This window comes from Marmota marmota, unplaced genomic scaffold (assembly GCF_001458135.2).
Source record: "Marmota marmota marmota unplaced genomic scaffold, marMar, whole genome shotgun sequence".
In the NCBI taxonomy this organism is placed as follows: domain Eukaryota; kingdom Metazoa; phylum Chordata; class Mammalia; order Rodentia; family Sciuridae; genus Marmota; species Marmota marmota.
In genome coordinates this window covers 780,931-794,042 of record NW_026000196.1, presented here as the reverse complement: position 1 = coordinate 794,042, position 13,112 = coordinate 780,931, and the positions used below count along the sequence as shown (strand labels likewise).

The 13,112-nt window shown below is 44.8% G+C and overlaps 1 protein-coding gene across 3 annotated transcripts in view; it reads right to left on the bottom strand.

Annotated features, from left to right (window-relative positions):
• LOC107148377 (cell migration inducing hyaluronidase 1) overlaps positions 1–12,971 on the bottom strand; it is a 168,038-nt gene extending 155,067 nt beyond the window's left edge. For 2 of the 3 annotated variants that reach the window (XM_048790163.1, XM_015493004.2), the window contains exon 1: positions 12,665–12,971. The gene's annotated coding sequence lies outside the window, so the exon portion shown is untranslated. Of the gene's footprint in view, positions 1–9,492; positions 11,689–12,664 lie in introns of those variants that run through there. The other variant, XM_048790164.1, reaches the window with a different exon arrangement.
• Positions 12,972–13,112: the final 141 nt, after the last annotated feature.

The window sequence follows — 13,112 nt, the reverse complement described above, 5'->3', positions numbered from 1 at the left end:
GTAAGGTATTAAGAGGGAGAAACTTTTGATGAGGCACAATTTGTAAGAGTAAGCTCAAACTAGGGCCCTCTCTAGAGGCCAAACAGAGCTACTAGGCCACCTGTGGCTTAAGCAGAGAAAAGTGACAGCAAGAAAGGAAAGACAAACAAAGAAAGGGTCTCTGTCTCCAAGTTATCCCATTGTTCAAGTCCCTCAAACCGGGAACACATTTGGTGACACTGTGACTCAAAATTAAAATGATAAAAATCTTAAAGCTATTTTGACATAAGCATTCTACAAAAACTCAAGTTAATAATACTGTTAATAAAAGCTATAACTAGCATCCATTAAGGATTTGGGGCAGAGATACCCAATTACACATAATATTTATTTTTCATTTATTCCATTAGTAAATATTTAGCCCTAAGTTTCCCCAACACAGATCTCATAGCCCACAATCCTCACAAGAACCTCTGTCAAAACAGAAGGGTTCCCTGGACAAACTCATTGGTAAGTTCTGTCTACCAAACACCCCTCTTGGAGATCCATGATGCACCCTGGTTTATAAAGGCATTCAGACTACCTTTGACGACGGAGACTAGACAACTTGGTTTATCCCAAGTTTGCACAAACTTGTTTGACCTCAGAATACCCAATGGTAGCCCAAGGCAGTGGTGCTCCTGAGAAAGGCATTCTAGGAAATGCTTATCTAAGCTTGGTTTTTCAAAACCATAATTAGCAATAAATTGTTCAAATCTCACAGGTAATCCTACCTGTGGGAAACCCAGCAGTGATAAGCAGAGTTCCATGGGTCAGTGGTAAGAGCTGCCTTTCCCTTTGAGTAAGATATGAACAGCTACAGCAGAAGCCATGCAAGAGGCCATGGACATATGTGATATCCATAATGACAAAACAAAAAGATGCAAAACAAAACAAAAAGAAACAAAAACTTTTCATGTTCACCTTCTGCTATGCACGCAGCTCTCAAAATGAACTCCATGCATGCATACTCTATGTAGGATACTTAGCACCAGGGCACAGAGATCTTAGCAGATCTGTTGTTTATACTTTTTAAACAGCATTTTCATCAGAGGTCAAAAAATTGCAAACTTTTTTCTCTATTCTATTTCCTATTGATGCCCCCGAGGTACAACATTGTGGCTCAAGGATCTGGACTGTGAGGACTTGTTCTGGAAGCCCAGTGCTGCCTTTTGCTAGCTGTGTGACCTCAGGAAGTGATACAAGCTCTTAGGTTCCTCATCTGTGAAAGTGAAATAAAAGAAATGGTACTCATTGAGGATGAATACATATAAAACAATTTTTTTTTTTTTGGACTGGGGATTGAATCCAGGAGCGCTCTACCACTGAACTATATCCCTAACCCTTTTTATTTTGAGACAAGCTCTTGCTAAGTTGCTGAGGTTGGTCTTGGATCCTCCTTCCTCAGCCTCTGGAGTTGCTGGCATTACAGGTGTGTGCCACGATGCCCACCCTGAACTTTTACTGTGACTACTCCCTCCTATCCAAAGGTGAATCTCACATGGAAATTCTCTCCCTTTATCCCATGTTCCAACTCCATCTCTGCTGTAGTTCAGTCAAACAAGTCAGTTAGAAATTTGTGCAAAAATTCATACAGAATTATGAAAAAATTAAAATATCGGTACAGTTTACAGAAGAAAACAGCAGAGGTCAGAAGATAAATATACTTGACCTCAGCTAAGACACTGGACACAGAAAACATGGATGCACTGTCCAAAGAGATATTGTGAGAAAAGGACTTGGGACACTGAACCCCAGAATTGTTCCTCAAAAGCTTGGAGCTCTACCTGCAGAGGGAATACAGAGCTCAGGTTGGCAGTGACTCAGGTCTCAAAATCCAATGTTTCCAATTTAATGTTCTGCCTCTTGCCTTCTGCACTCCATGGCCATGAAGAAATCAGCAATTCATCCCTGGCAAAGCAGTTTTTCTCAATGCCCGTGGTCTTAGCCAAGCTGAGCAGCTACATTCTCCACTAAGGCAGAGTGAGAACTGGAATTCTGAAATGCACTTCCTGCCAAGAATACCACCCTTGGGGAGGAAGGACACAAGCCCAACCCAAGCCACTTGCCAATAGGAACAATGGCTTAATGCCCATCTCTATCTCAGAATCACACCTCCCCTGTCAAAGCCACTTAAGTTAAAGGTTAAACTCCTTAACTGTACTTTAAGGACCATCTTCACCTGATTCAGTTTCATGATCTCATTTCCAGCCTAGGGAAACTCCTAGACTTTCTCCAGATATCCATCTTTGAGATTTTCTATATTTAATTCAGGCTGTTACTTTCTTCCTAACCCTCCCTTCTCTGGCCTGCAAAGATCACTTCCTCCATGAGGACCAGCAGAGCTGTTTGCCATCTCTTTACAGTGCTTCCACATTGCTTGGCTCACACCACAACTACAGCACAGACTGTAGGTGAACTGTCTGTCATCTTCCAATTAAACCATGAGCTTCTCCATTGCAGGGAGATGCAATGGAGCCATCTTCAGTTCCAGGTCTAGAAAGAATTAGTGGATCAATGATGAATGCACTGGGGTTGAATTATTATGAATTTACTACAAATTATCATATTCTCTTAAACGTGCTTTTTCAATTTAAGAATCAAGCAATAGCCAGGCACTGTGGTGCACACCTGTAATCCCAAAGATTCAGTAGGATGATCAGGAGATTGCAAGTTGGAGGCCAGCCTCAGCAACTCAGTAAGACCTTGTTCCAAAGTAAAAAGGAATAGATGGGGTTCAATGATAGGGAGCCCCTGGATTCAATTCTCAGAACAATAATAAAAAAATCAAGCAGTATCAGTCATTATTATGAGTGCAGACTTTAGGATTCACACAGATCTGGATCCCAGTTTCATCTGTTCCATCTCAAATAAGTGACCTCAGGTAAGAGATATAAACTTACTAGATCCTCTCCACCTACGAAAGGGAAGTTTGCTCAATGATTGTCAGGAGGATTAACTGAGGATGCATGCAAGGTAATGTGGGTCTGAATTTTGTTAAGTGCTCAATAAAAAGTAGACACTAATAATAAAAATGGGAGTGATGATAGGACCACAGGAGTATGGATCACTCAGAAGCAGCCATGAGGCTCATTTGATTCCCAGAGCAGAATACACAAGAGTCAGCATCAAATTTATTTCCACTGAGAGATTTTCATGATTGGGGTCCTGGGACGCATATGCAGGATTCAATTTGCATGTTTAATAAATATTTGACCTACTATGTGCCAGCCCTTGGGAATAAATAGAACACAGAAGAGCCTCTGCTTTAAGCCAAGTAAGAGTCTCACCCCCCGAATTAAGAAAAGGATGTTGGTTGTTGGTTGTGTTGGTACAGGGCTGGGATAGAAGCCATCCCCACTGAGGGAAACCACAGCCTCCTACACCAGTTTCCCAGATGGCCATCAAAAGGCCCTGCAGGAGCCAGACACACCATTCAAATTGTGACTATTCCTTCCTGTTCTTTTTGATCTTAGAGAGGTGATGTCCTCAAACAACCTCAACAGAGTAGAAGCTCAAGTTCATGCTTATGAAGCAAGATTCAGTAGAAACATCATCCTGTTCTGTATGTCAAAAATAGCTTTTTAGGCTTGGCACAGTAGTGCATGCCTGCAATCCCAACAACCGGGGAGGTTGAGGCAGAAGGATCACAAGTTTGAGGCCAGACTCAGGAAGTTAGTGAGATCCTGTCTCAAACTAAAAATTAAAAAGGAATGAGGATGCAGCTCAGTGGTAGAGTGCCCCTAGGTTCATTGTCGTACACAAACAAAAACCTTATTTAAAGTAACAATATATGTGGATGTTTAGAAGAAAAATGAACTTGACTACATGGTCATTTTCAGAAACTCCCAGAGTGTTTATGTGTTACTATTTGTAAGAACATTACCCAGTGATTTTAAGATTTAAAACAGACTTAAGCTCTTTCTCAGCCACCTGGAAAGCTTCTGAATATATATAACCCACAATTATGTGGTCAAAGGGAACTCAAAGATGCTTCAAAGCTGTGAACCAAAGAGACCCCTCTGAGATCACCCAGCCTTTGTATTTTTATAGTCATTTAAGCAAAAAGAGATTCCTGTCTATGGAAGTCCCAAAGCCCAAATTCCACAACTGCTTTCTCTTTTACCACAAGAACTGAACTGAGAAATCTGATGGACTCTGGCTTCTTAAGAACTCACAGACTCAAGTCAGGTTCAGTGGTATGGGCCTGTAATCCCAGCCATCCCAGAGGCTGAAGCAGGAGGATAGCAAATTAAAGGTCAGCCTCAGCAAGTTAGGAAGACCCTGTCTCAAAGTAAAAAATAAAAAAGACTGAGAATATGGCTCAGTGGTAAAGCATCCTTGAGTTTAATTCCCAGTACAAAAATAAAATTAATTATTCATATACATATATATATAGTTAATACACACAAAATTATTTATATATACATATTTATATGGGGGGTCAATGTTATTGATTTTTATTTTTGCCCCCAGTTTCCTTATGTCTAATAAAAGGCTGCAGAGTCACTCAGCCATGAGTCCAGGGTTCAGCTATGCACATGAGTTGGAGGGGCAGAGAAATAAGGGCACTCACTCATGGCTTAGCAATGTTGCTGAAAAACAACCTTTTGCTGAGTAACATGGAAATGGATCTGAAGCATATGGATTAAATTCCTCTGAAAATAAACATGATTTTCGAATGGAAGGAAAGGAAAAGTACTTAGCCACTATGTTTGAGGTTTTCCTGAACCTAAACCTTTGGAAAATGAGCATAAGAGTAAATTACTCAGTGCCCATAAAAGGCTTGTCATAAACCACCAGTTTGTTTAAATAAACATTTTTAATGGCTCACCCAAACTTTCTCCCCTCTGCACTCCTTTTGGGGTTCATTCCTACTGTTCTTTACAAGAAGGAGAACAGTTTTGTATACCCACAGGGATGGAGGCTTAGGTGAGTTCAAGACCAAACTGGAAATAGGTGTCCCTACCACACAGAATGAACAAGTATCCTCTGAAGAAGACAGGCAAAAGATGCCTTGGACTAGAAGCAGACAGAAGCAAAGGTACCACCCTGCACCCCTCTGTAGCCCCAGGAATCAGTTTCCTCATGCCCCACCTGAAGACACCACTGCCCCCCTTGAGGGAAGGTGAATCCAAAGGAAGTAGAAATGGTGACAGCACAGGCAGTAACCACTGCATCCAGGTCTACAGCTCAGGCCTGCTGCCAGCTAGCACCTAGGTTCATAGGGACTGTGGTCACCTATGTCAAGAGGTTCAGGCAATACAGGAGCTAACCTAAGCCTGGCCCTGAGCAAAGACCTAGGAAGAAGGGAGAGGCTGAATCCCTGTGGTTGAGAGTCTGTCTTCAGTAGGGCATCTGATGTGGAGCAATGGAAAGGCCTCTGGACAGGGGGTCAGATGCCCCTGAAGAGTAAAGCTGCTGATTTCCACACTCCAGGCTTCCCTGACACCACACAGCACAGCAGGTTGGTGGAAGGAAAGCCATCTTCCAGGTGCCCTTCCCTCTATCAAGTTTCCTCATATAACCAGTACAATACTGGTTCTTCCAGAAGACTGACTGAACTGAACAAGATATTATCGTTTTCAATAATTTATATGATTATTTTGTAGTGGTTCCTTGGATCACTTTTGAAGGACTTACGACCACCTATCAGTGAGGAGTTGGCTATCTTGGTGTTGTCCCACTAAGGATACTAATTTCCTCCTTATGAGAGGCACACAGTTCTTCTTTTTTCTTCTTTGTGGTGCTAGGGATCAAAGCCAGAACCTCAATGCTACACAAGCACGCTACCACTGAACCACACTGCCAGCCCTATAGGAGGCACACAGAAGGTACAGCTGTTGGATTGGAGCATTCTGCTCATTCAGGGCCTCCTGGAGCTCTTTTTTGTTTTGTTTTGTTTTTAATGCAAGGTAGAGCCCAGGGCCTCATGCATGTTTGTCAACCACTGTACTACTGAACCACATCCCCAGGCCCATCTGACCTTTCAAACCCCACTTTCAAAACCATTTTGCATTCAAATTGGCTTCTTTACATTGTTGAAAATAGATGCATAATCCTGATTGTGATTTCTTGACTTTCACATCCCAGAAATAATATTTTTCCCTTGCCAGTTTTTATAGAATATGAAAAGTCTAGAAGTTTTAAGGTTGATTGGCAAGGTTGAAAGTAAAAGGCCTATTTTTACAAGACACTCATAGCTCCATCTGCCCAGCTCTAACTTGAGTTTTCTGCACTAGCACCTGTTATTTAGTCTTTCTCACTGGTAATCCTTGTACCCTGTATTTGTTACATTGTCACACACAAGGTAACTCCACTCCACTTCCATTTCTTTGAAAATTGTTGATACAAAAACCCCACAAGATATTGGAATATTGAAAAGACATAGCAAGTTAATCCTCTGATTTAACGTCCTTCATCTCCTAGTAGGTAATCTGACCTCTACTCTTGTGACCCATCTGTCCTGGTCCCCATCACACTGCAGGGAAACTCCTATCTTCCATATCTATCTCCCCCGCTACACTGTTAGCTCCCTGAGATTGAGGACCATGTTTTCAACTCTGCCTTCCAAGTGGCTAATTCAGGGCCTGCCATAAAGAAGATAATCAAAAATGTGTACTCTATTTGGTTTTGGTTTCCATATATGGTGGTAAATAACAATGCAATTGCAAAACTGCATCTTGGGCTCCCAGAATGTATTTGCAATCCACCCAAGAATGCTGCAGGGAAGGAAGCTGAAGAACAAAACTGGGCTTTAAATTTCACTTTCAGGTTTAAAAAAAGTGATCTTTTTTGACTCAAGAAAAGTTGTTTAAATGTAAACATGCATTCTCAGTGTCTGGGACCAGAGTTTGATGAAATTCCCAAGTGATCTCTTAATACCACCAAAATTACATTCAAATGCCTCTGCCAGGCAAAGATAAATTGCCATTTGCACAATGGTCTTGCACTTAAAAGTAACTTCATCCAGAAAGCTTTGCAAATTTATTATGACAAGGAAAGGAGGAAACTTAAAGAAGTTCAAGATATTTAGTCTGCTGATAAGGCAGCTTAGGAGTGACAACAATTATTTCCAAGAATTTGAAGGGTCAATAAAAGGTCACCAGGAGAGCAAAGGACAGCTGGACTCCATGACTTGGACATCAGAAATTGACTTAAATGACACCAAAATGAGTTAGAAAGTCAATGATGATGTAGGCACTCACCACTTGAAGGGAACTCAGGGCCAGAAGCAATCACCTGGGAGCTTGTTAAAAATGCAGATCCTCTCCCAGCAACTCAGGAGGCTGGGACAGGAGGATCACAAGCTCCAGGCCAGTCGGGGCAACTTAGCAAGACCCTGTCTCAAAATAAAAAATGAAAAATGCTGAGGGTATAAGCTCAGTCGTAGAATCCCTGGATTCAATCCCCAGTACTGAACAAAGAAAGACAAAAGGGAGGGAGGAAGAAAGGAAGGAAGGAAAGAAGGAAGAACAGCAAGTAGGCAGACCTTCAGCCTTCACCCCAGATGTGCCTAATCAGAACTCACACATTAACAAGTGTCTCTCTGGCTCATTTGCATATTCAAGTCCAAGAAGGGCCATCTAACTTAATCCCTTCATTTTTCAGTAAAGAAATAGAAGACTAGAGGAGCTGAGGAACCTGCCCAAGCTTTGTCAGTTGGTCCAGGTAGAGAGCAGAGTCACAATGCATCGCCTTTAATCCAGTCCCCAAGGAACACTCCAATGGGTCTCATCTTTCCTAACTGGCAAAGCCACAGAAAAGGAAGCCATTGCACTGTCCTCAGTTCCTGGTGCTGTCCATACCTTGCAGTCATGAAGAGTCAGACCAATAGCAGGGATTTCCCAGCCCAGAGAGGACTATCAGTGAAGCAGCTTGTTGAGGAAGCCTGCAGCCCTCCTGCCCCAACATAATGCCTAGAAACAAGATGGAGACTCTCTGTGCCAAAACCACCAGCCTGTGGACCTTGCCTTCCCTGTAACATAAAATGCTTAATAGTTAAGCTCTTTAACAGACAGCCAAGAGAAAGAAATACAGAGGGTTTTCAAAAACAGTTATCTGGTCCAAGCTCTTTAAACTCAAGTTGTATCTAAACTCATGATACAGCTGCCCTTGCAAAAGATTCAAAGATAATGCCTCAGCAATTCCTCAATGCAAGGAGCCAGGCTGTCCAGAGCTGGGGAGAGGGAGCCTTGCTCTGCACAGGTGCCTCTATGCCTTTGCTTTCCAAGGCTCACTCACCTGCAGGGGTAGAAAGAGAAGAATGTATTCAGATTCCTGGAGCCAAGCAGAGTCTAGAGAAGCCAAGCTGAGCCTAGAAATGGGTCCTGGAAAAATAACAGGGATGGGGAGGAGCAGGAGCTCCTCTCCTGCTGGGTGGGTATGTGTATTTCTTGGCAGTGAGGGAACTAAGCAGGCAGTGAATGTATATTTGATGACATTTCTCTGCAAGCAGCCTGCCATCCAAAGAAGCAAGCTTGAACAAAGCCTGGCATCAGAGCAAACAGGGGGAAAAAAAAGGACCAGGGACTCCACCAGAGAGGCTAGAATGGTGCTGAAGGAAGTGGCTGAACAAGAAGGTACAGAGATTAATAAAAGTCACCATGATAACCATCATCCTACCCAAATTTGCAAAGTGAGCAGGAAGGAAAGGAGGCTCAGACCCGCAGAGCTGCTAGCAAAATAACAGAAGGAAAAGTAGCACTGAGAAGTCTCCTCCAGTACCCATGGCCACTGTTATCCTCCTTCTGACCCAAGCAGATACAAGAGAGTAAAAATTAGGTCCTTTCACATTCAGTGTCCAAAGGAAACTGAAACATAGCCTAGTGCTGGGCACACAGAATACTTCTAAAATGCCATTGATTATAGATATATTTTAAAGATATTTGTGCATTTTTTGAACCTAAAAACTATTTGATAGGGACCCTATCTTCATTCTATTTTCACATAACCATGGGGGAAGGGGGGACAGCAAATACATTACCCAAGTAAGATCAAACATCTGGGTATTTGCCACCATGAACAAAGATATATGTAATATGTGCAGCCTGGACTTTTTATGTATATTGAATCTTGTGGATGCTGCCCACAAAATATAACTTTTTTCCCTTTTAGGAACCCACCTTACATACTTGAGTTTCTCTTTTAAGCTATAACTACAAATGCATTTAATCCATCAAATGATACTGCTCTGCCCACACCACAGAGTTACTAATGGAGGTCATTGAAGTGGCAGGCTTCAAAGGAGGCTAATGAGAGTCACTAAACTCACCTTTCCCATCCCACTGGCCTTTATTGCTAAATGCCACTGTTGCCATTTGATCTATCTGTCTCTGGGGACTCAGACACTGCTGCAACAGACAAGCTGCCACAGAACCAACGAAAAGCTCCTTACCTCCACTCATGCCACTTCCCCCATCCCTCATGGGTCCTGCTGATCAAGACTAATCCATAGTTCAATAGTTTTCTTACCATAAAGTCATGAGTATGCAGCGAACTGGAAACTGCATGGGAGTCCACAGAAGAGAGCCTGGACTTCAAGGTCAGCCAGGGGAAAATGTCCTTCTGCTCTAGTCACATCATCAGTGGATGAAAGTCTCAGAAAGACTCCCAGTGTCCATAGACTATTCCTGAGCTTTACTCCTTTCAGATGGAGGAAGCTAAGATTCCTTTTGATCTATTAAGGGAGAAAAAAGAAGGAAAATCTAAGGGCACCAGAATGTGAAACTGGCATGTATGCATACACACACACACACACACACACGCACACACTTTTGGGGTAAGGAAATATAAGTGAAAAATTGAGTACTTTACAACTTCATTATCCATATACTTGTGATTTCTACCAGATATGGCCCCAAAATGCAGAGTTGATGGGGCCTTTCAAATTCAGCTGGGACTAAAAAAAAAGTGTGAACAAGTGTCTTGGCCAGGATCTCACACTCAAGCAAGTCTCTGACATGAAGAAATATGCTCTTGCATAACAATTACCACTCATGGCCTCCTTGACCAGGCCTGACAACACAGCTAGCCTACGCTCAGCCTGGAGCAACCCAGGAACTGGGCTTGGGGACCTCTCCTCCAATATCAAGAAAGACAATAAGGACTCTTATAAGATCTTGAATTCTTATGAGAGAAAAAAATAGGAAGAATTAATTATCTGAAACAGAGGACTGTGAACATCTTTTGAAAATGACCTTTATCTTTCCTCTAAAGTGGAATAAGCGGGAAAGATAGTTAACTGATTTGTGTCACATAAAAAAGTCTTCCATCTATCTTTAAATATGAATGTTTTTGGCACTGCTATCAATGTCAGCTCTTTCATCAATTCCATCGAGATCTTGAATGTGAAAATAGAGTGAAGATAGGGTCTCTATTATAGTTATTAGATTAGGAGAGAGTACAGAGAACATAGTTCAAAAAAATGCAAAAATATCTTTAAAATATATCTATAATCAATAGCATTTAAGAAGTATTCTCTGTGCCCAAGACTAGGCTAAAAGCTTAACTGTGTCAATTAAGTCTCATAACAATCCTGAAAGGTAGAGTGTATTATTCCCAGTTTACAGATGAGGAAACAGCACAAAAACTGTAACTGACTTTCCAAAAGTCACAGACATTGTCTCAAAACAAAAAGACTTGCCTTATTATTTTTACCCCTGTTGGTCTTCAGAAAAGACCTCCCGAGTTTCTTATGATTGTAAAATAAAGGGAGATACACACCTCTGTGTAGATAGGGATGACAAAAAGAAAAGCCCCGGGCATAGAGTGTCATTTCTTACTGGAGGAGAGAGATGTTTAATTTGGTGTACAGATTAACTCCCACAGGTTTTCTCTTCCTGTTTCCAAGTAACCAACTTGAACATTCATCTACTGGGCTACCGAGGAGCCTTTGAAAGCTGCTTCATTATCCCTTTGGAGGAAACTATTAGGATCACAAAATAGCATAGTTGCCTTGGCAAATGCATTCAAATGCATTTTTTTGTATATTTGTTCTGTTTGAATTCTTCTCTATCCTGGCATTAACTGTGAAACTCATATATTCTCCCAAAATTATGTTTCTTAAATAATTTAAAAATAGAACACACGACCTTATGTCCTACATAGAAAGCCGTTTGAGTTCAGTCTGGTATTATCTCACTGCCTTCGTCAGATACTCAAGGGTCACACATTCATAACACCTCTGAAGGGTCCCCGTGTTGTCCCAGAGAAGCCAAGGAAGCCCCAGGCGACACGGAGACGTCCTACAGAGTCAGCTGCAGGCTCAGCTAGGAACTGGTCACAAACCACACACTGCGGTAGGGTAAGCGACCTCCTGAGTGGTCTGTGCCGCCTGGGGATAGAACACCAAGGGTCCCCGCTTACTGTCAGTTCCTCTCTTCTTTGCAGAGCCTCAACATCTTGGATCTGACAGGAAAGCGGGTGACTTCCCGGGAGACCCAGGGCCACAGACCCCGAGTGGAGGAAGTGGCTGGGAGCTGTCCATGGTGGCGCCGCGCCTGGGCACGCAGCGCCGCCGGCTCCCCGTCCCCGGGCGCGCCTGGAATCCCTATCCAGACCGCGGAGACTGAGGGACCGGCTCCCGGGCTCACCGTCTCCGGGATGGGGCTGCAGCCAGGCACTGGCTCACACATCAAAAGGTTAGTTTTGAAAGGGAGTTCTTACCTGTGGACAGGGTTGGCTGCTCGGAGCAGGACTCAGAACCTCAAACCCGGCTGCTGGCTGCATGCCTGGGATGGCCGTGGTATCCGACCCTCGGGGAACGGCGGCGGTTGCTGAGAGCGAGTCTGCGGCTGAGGGACCCGGGGGCAGTGCGCTCCATTCTCATGAGCTTATGCATCCCGTGGGGTCCATTCCAGAATGTCACTGGCCCTCGGTTCCAAAGTGGAGAGCTGGAGACCTGACCACGACCCTTCCAGGATCCTGTCTTTCCTCTCAACCTAATGCAACCCATCTCGCAGCGGACCGGTGTCCCTTGCCAAGGACCAGCAAATCTTCCAGCGCTGCCAGTTCAGCATCTCAGTGTAAATATCAGCAGGAGCCCTCGGTCATCTAACATCCTATTGCCTCTGCCCGCCCCGCTCTAGCTTGTCTCTGGGTGCCTAACGTTGTCCTGAGAGGCTGGAGGAGACGATGGGAAACCAGAGGGAAGACCGTGCTGAGCCAGAAGCAGCAGGGCGAAGACCTGTTGCTAGGCGCACGCCCACTAGTGCACAGTCTGAGCTGGCTCCCTAATGGCTGGGCTCTGTCCGAGTCCTGGTCCTTCAAGACAGTCCCTCTTTGGCGAGATACTGTCCGGGGCTAGAGTCTCCCTTGACATTCAGAAGGGGGGAAATCTACCGAAAAGCAGATATCTGTTTCCCGCTGAATGTGCTCTGGGGACACCAGCGCCCCCTGACACCTGCCGCTTGTAAAGAATCACAGATCTTAGAGATATCTCACAGAGGACAGAGACAGGGGCGTGTGCCCATCAACAGACGCTTGGACAGACAGAGGCAGACTACACAGCACAGGGACAAACAGAAGCCGAGGGCGGTAAACACTTCCCCTAAGCCAGGCGGAGGCGCGGGACCTGGGTTCTTCCCTCCCCTCCGAGGCTGGGGTCGGCCGAGAAGCCATGGAGACCCCGGCCGGGCCCTCTTACCTCCGGGTCGGTGACTGAGACTGCCACGCCTCGCCGGCCAGGAGCGCAACAGCCCGGACGTTCGTTCGCTGACCACTGGGCGCCGAGAGCTCCTGCAGCGTTGGCAAGCAGGGAAGTCTGGGAAGTCGCGATTCAGACCTAAGCCCACTCAACCTGGCTAGCTCCCGGTGCCCGGCCACTGCACCCGCGCGCGGCTTTGCGCACACAGCTTCGCCGGCTTGCACTGAGCCAGGATCTGCTCGCGCTCACTCGCAGTCTCCAGACCGAGCGGCCGCTTTTATAGCCGCTTTTATAGGCTGACTCCTCCCCCCCCACCCCAGCCCCTGCGCCCGCGCGGCACGAAGCTCCCCCGTGCCTCGGCAAGAGGCGTCCCCCCCGTGCAGAACGTGGGGCGGGGGCCTCGCGCCTGCGGGCCGGCGGGCTCCTGCGGCAGCTCCCAGACGACGCA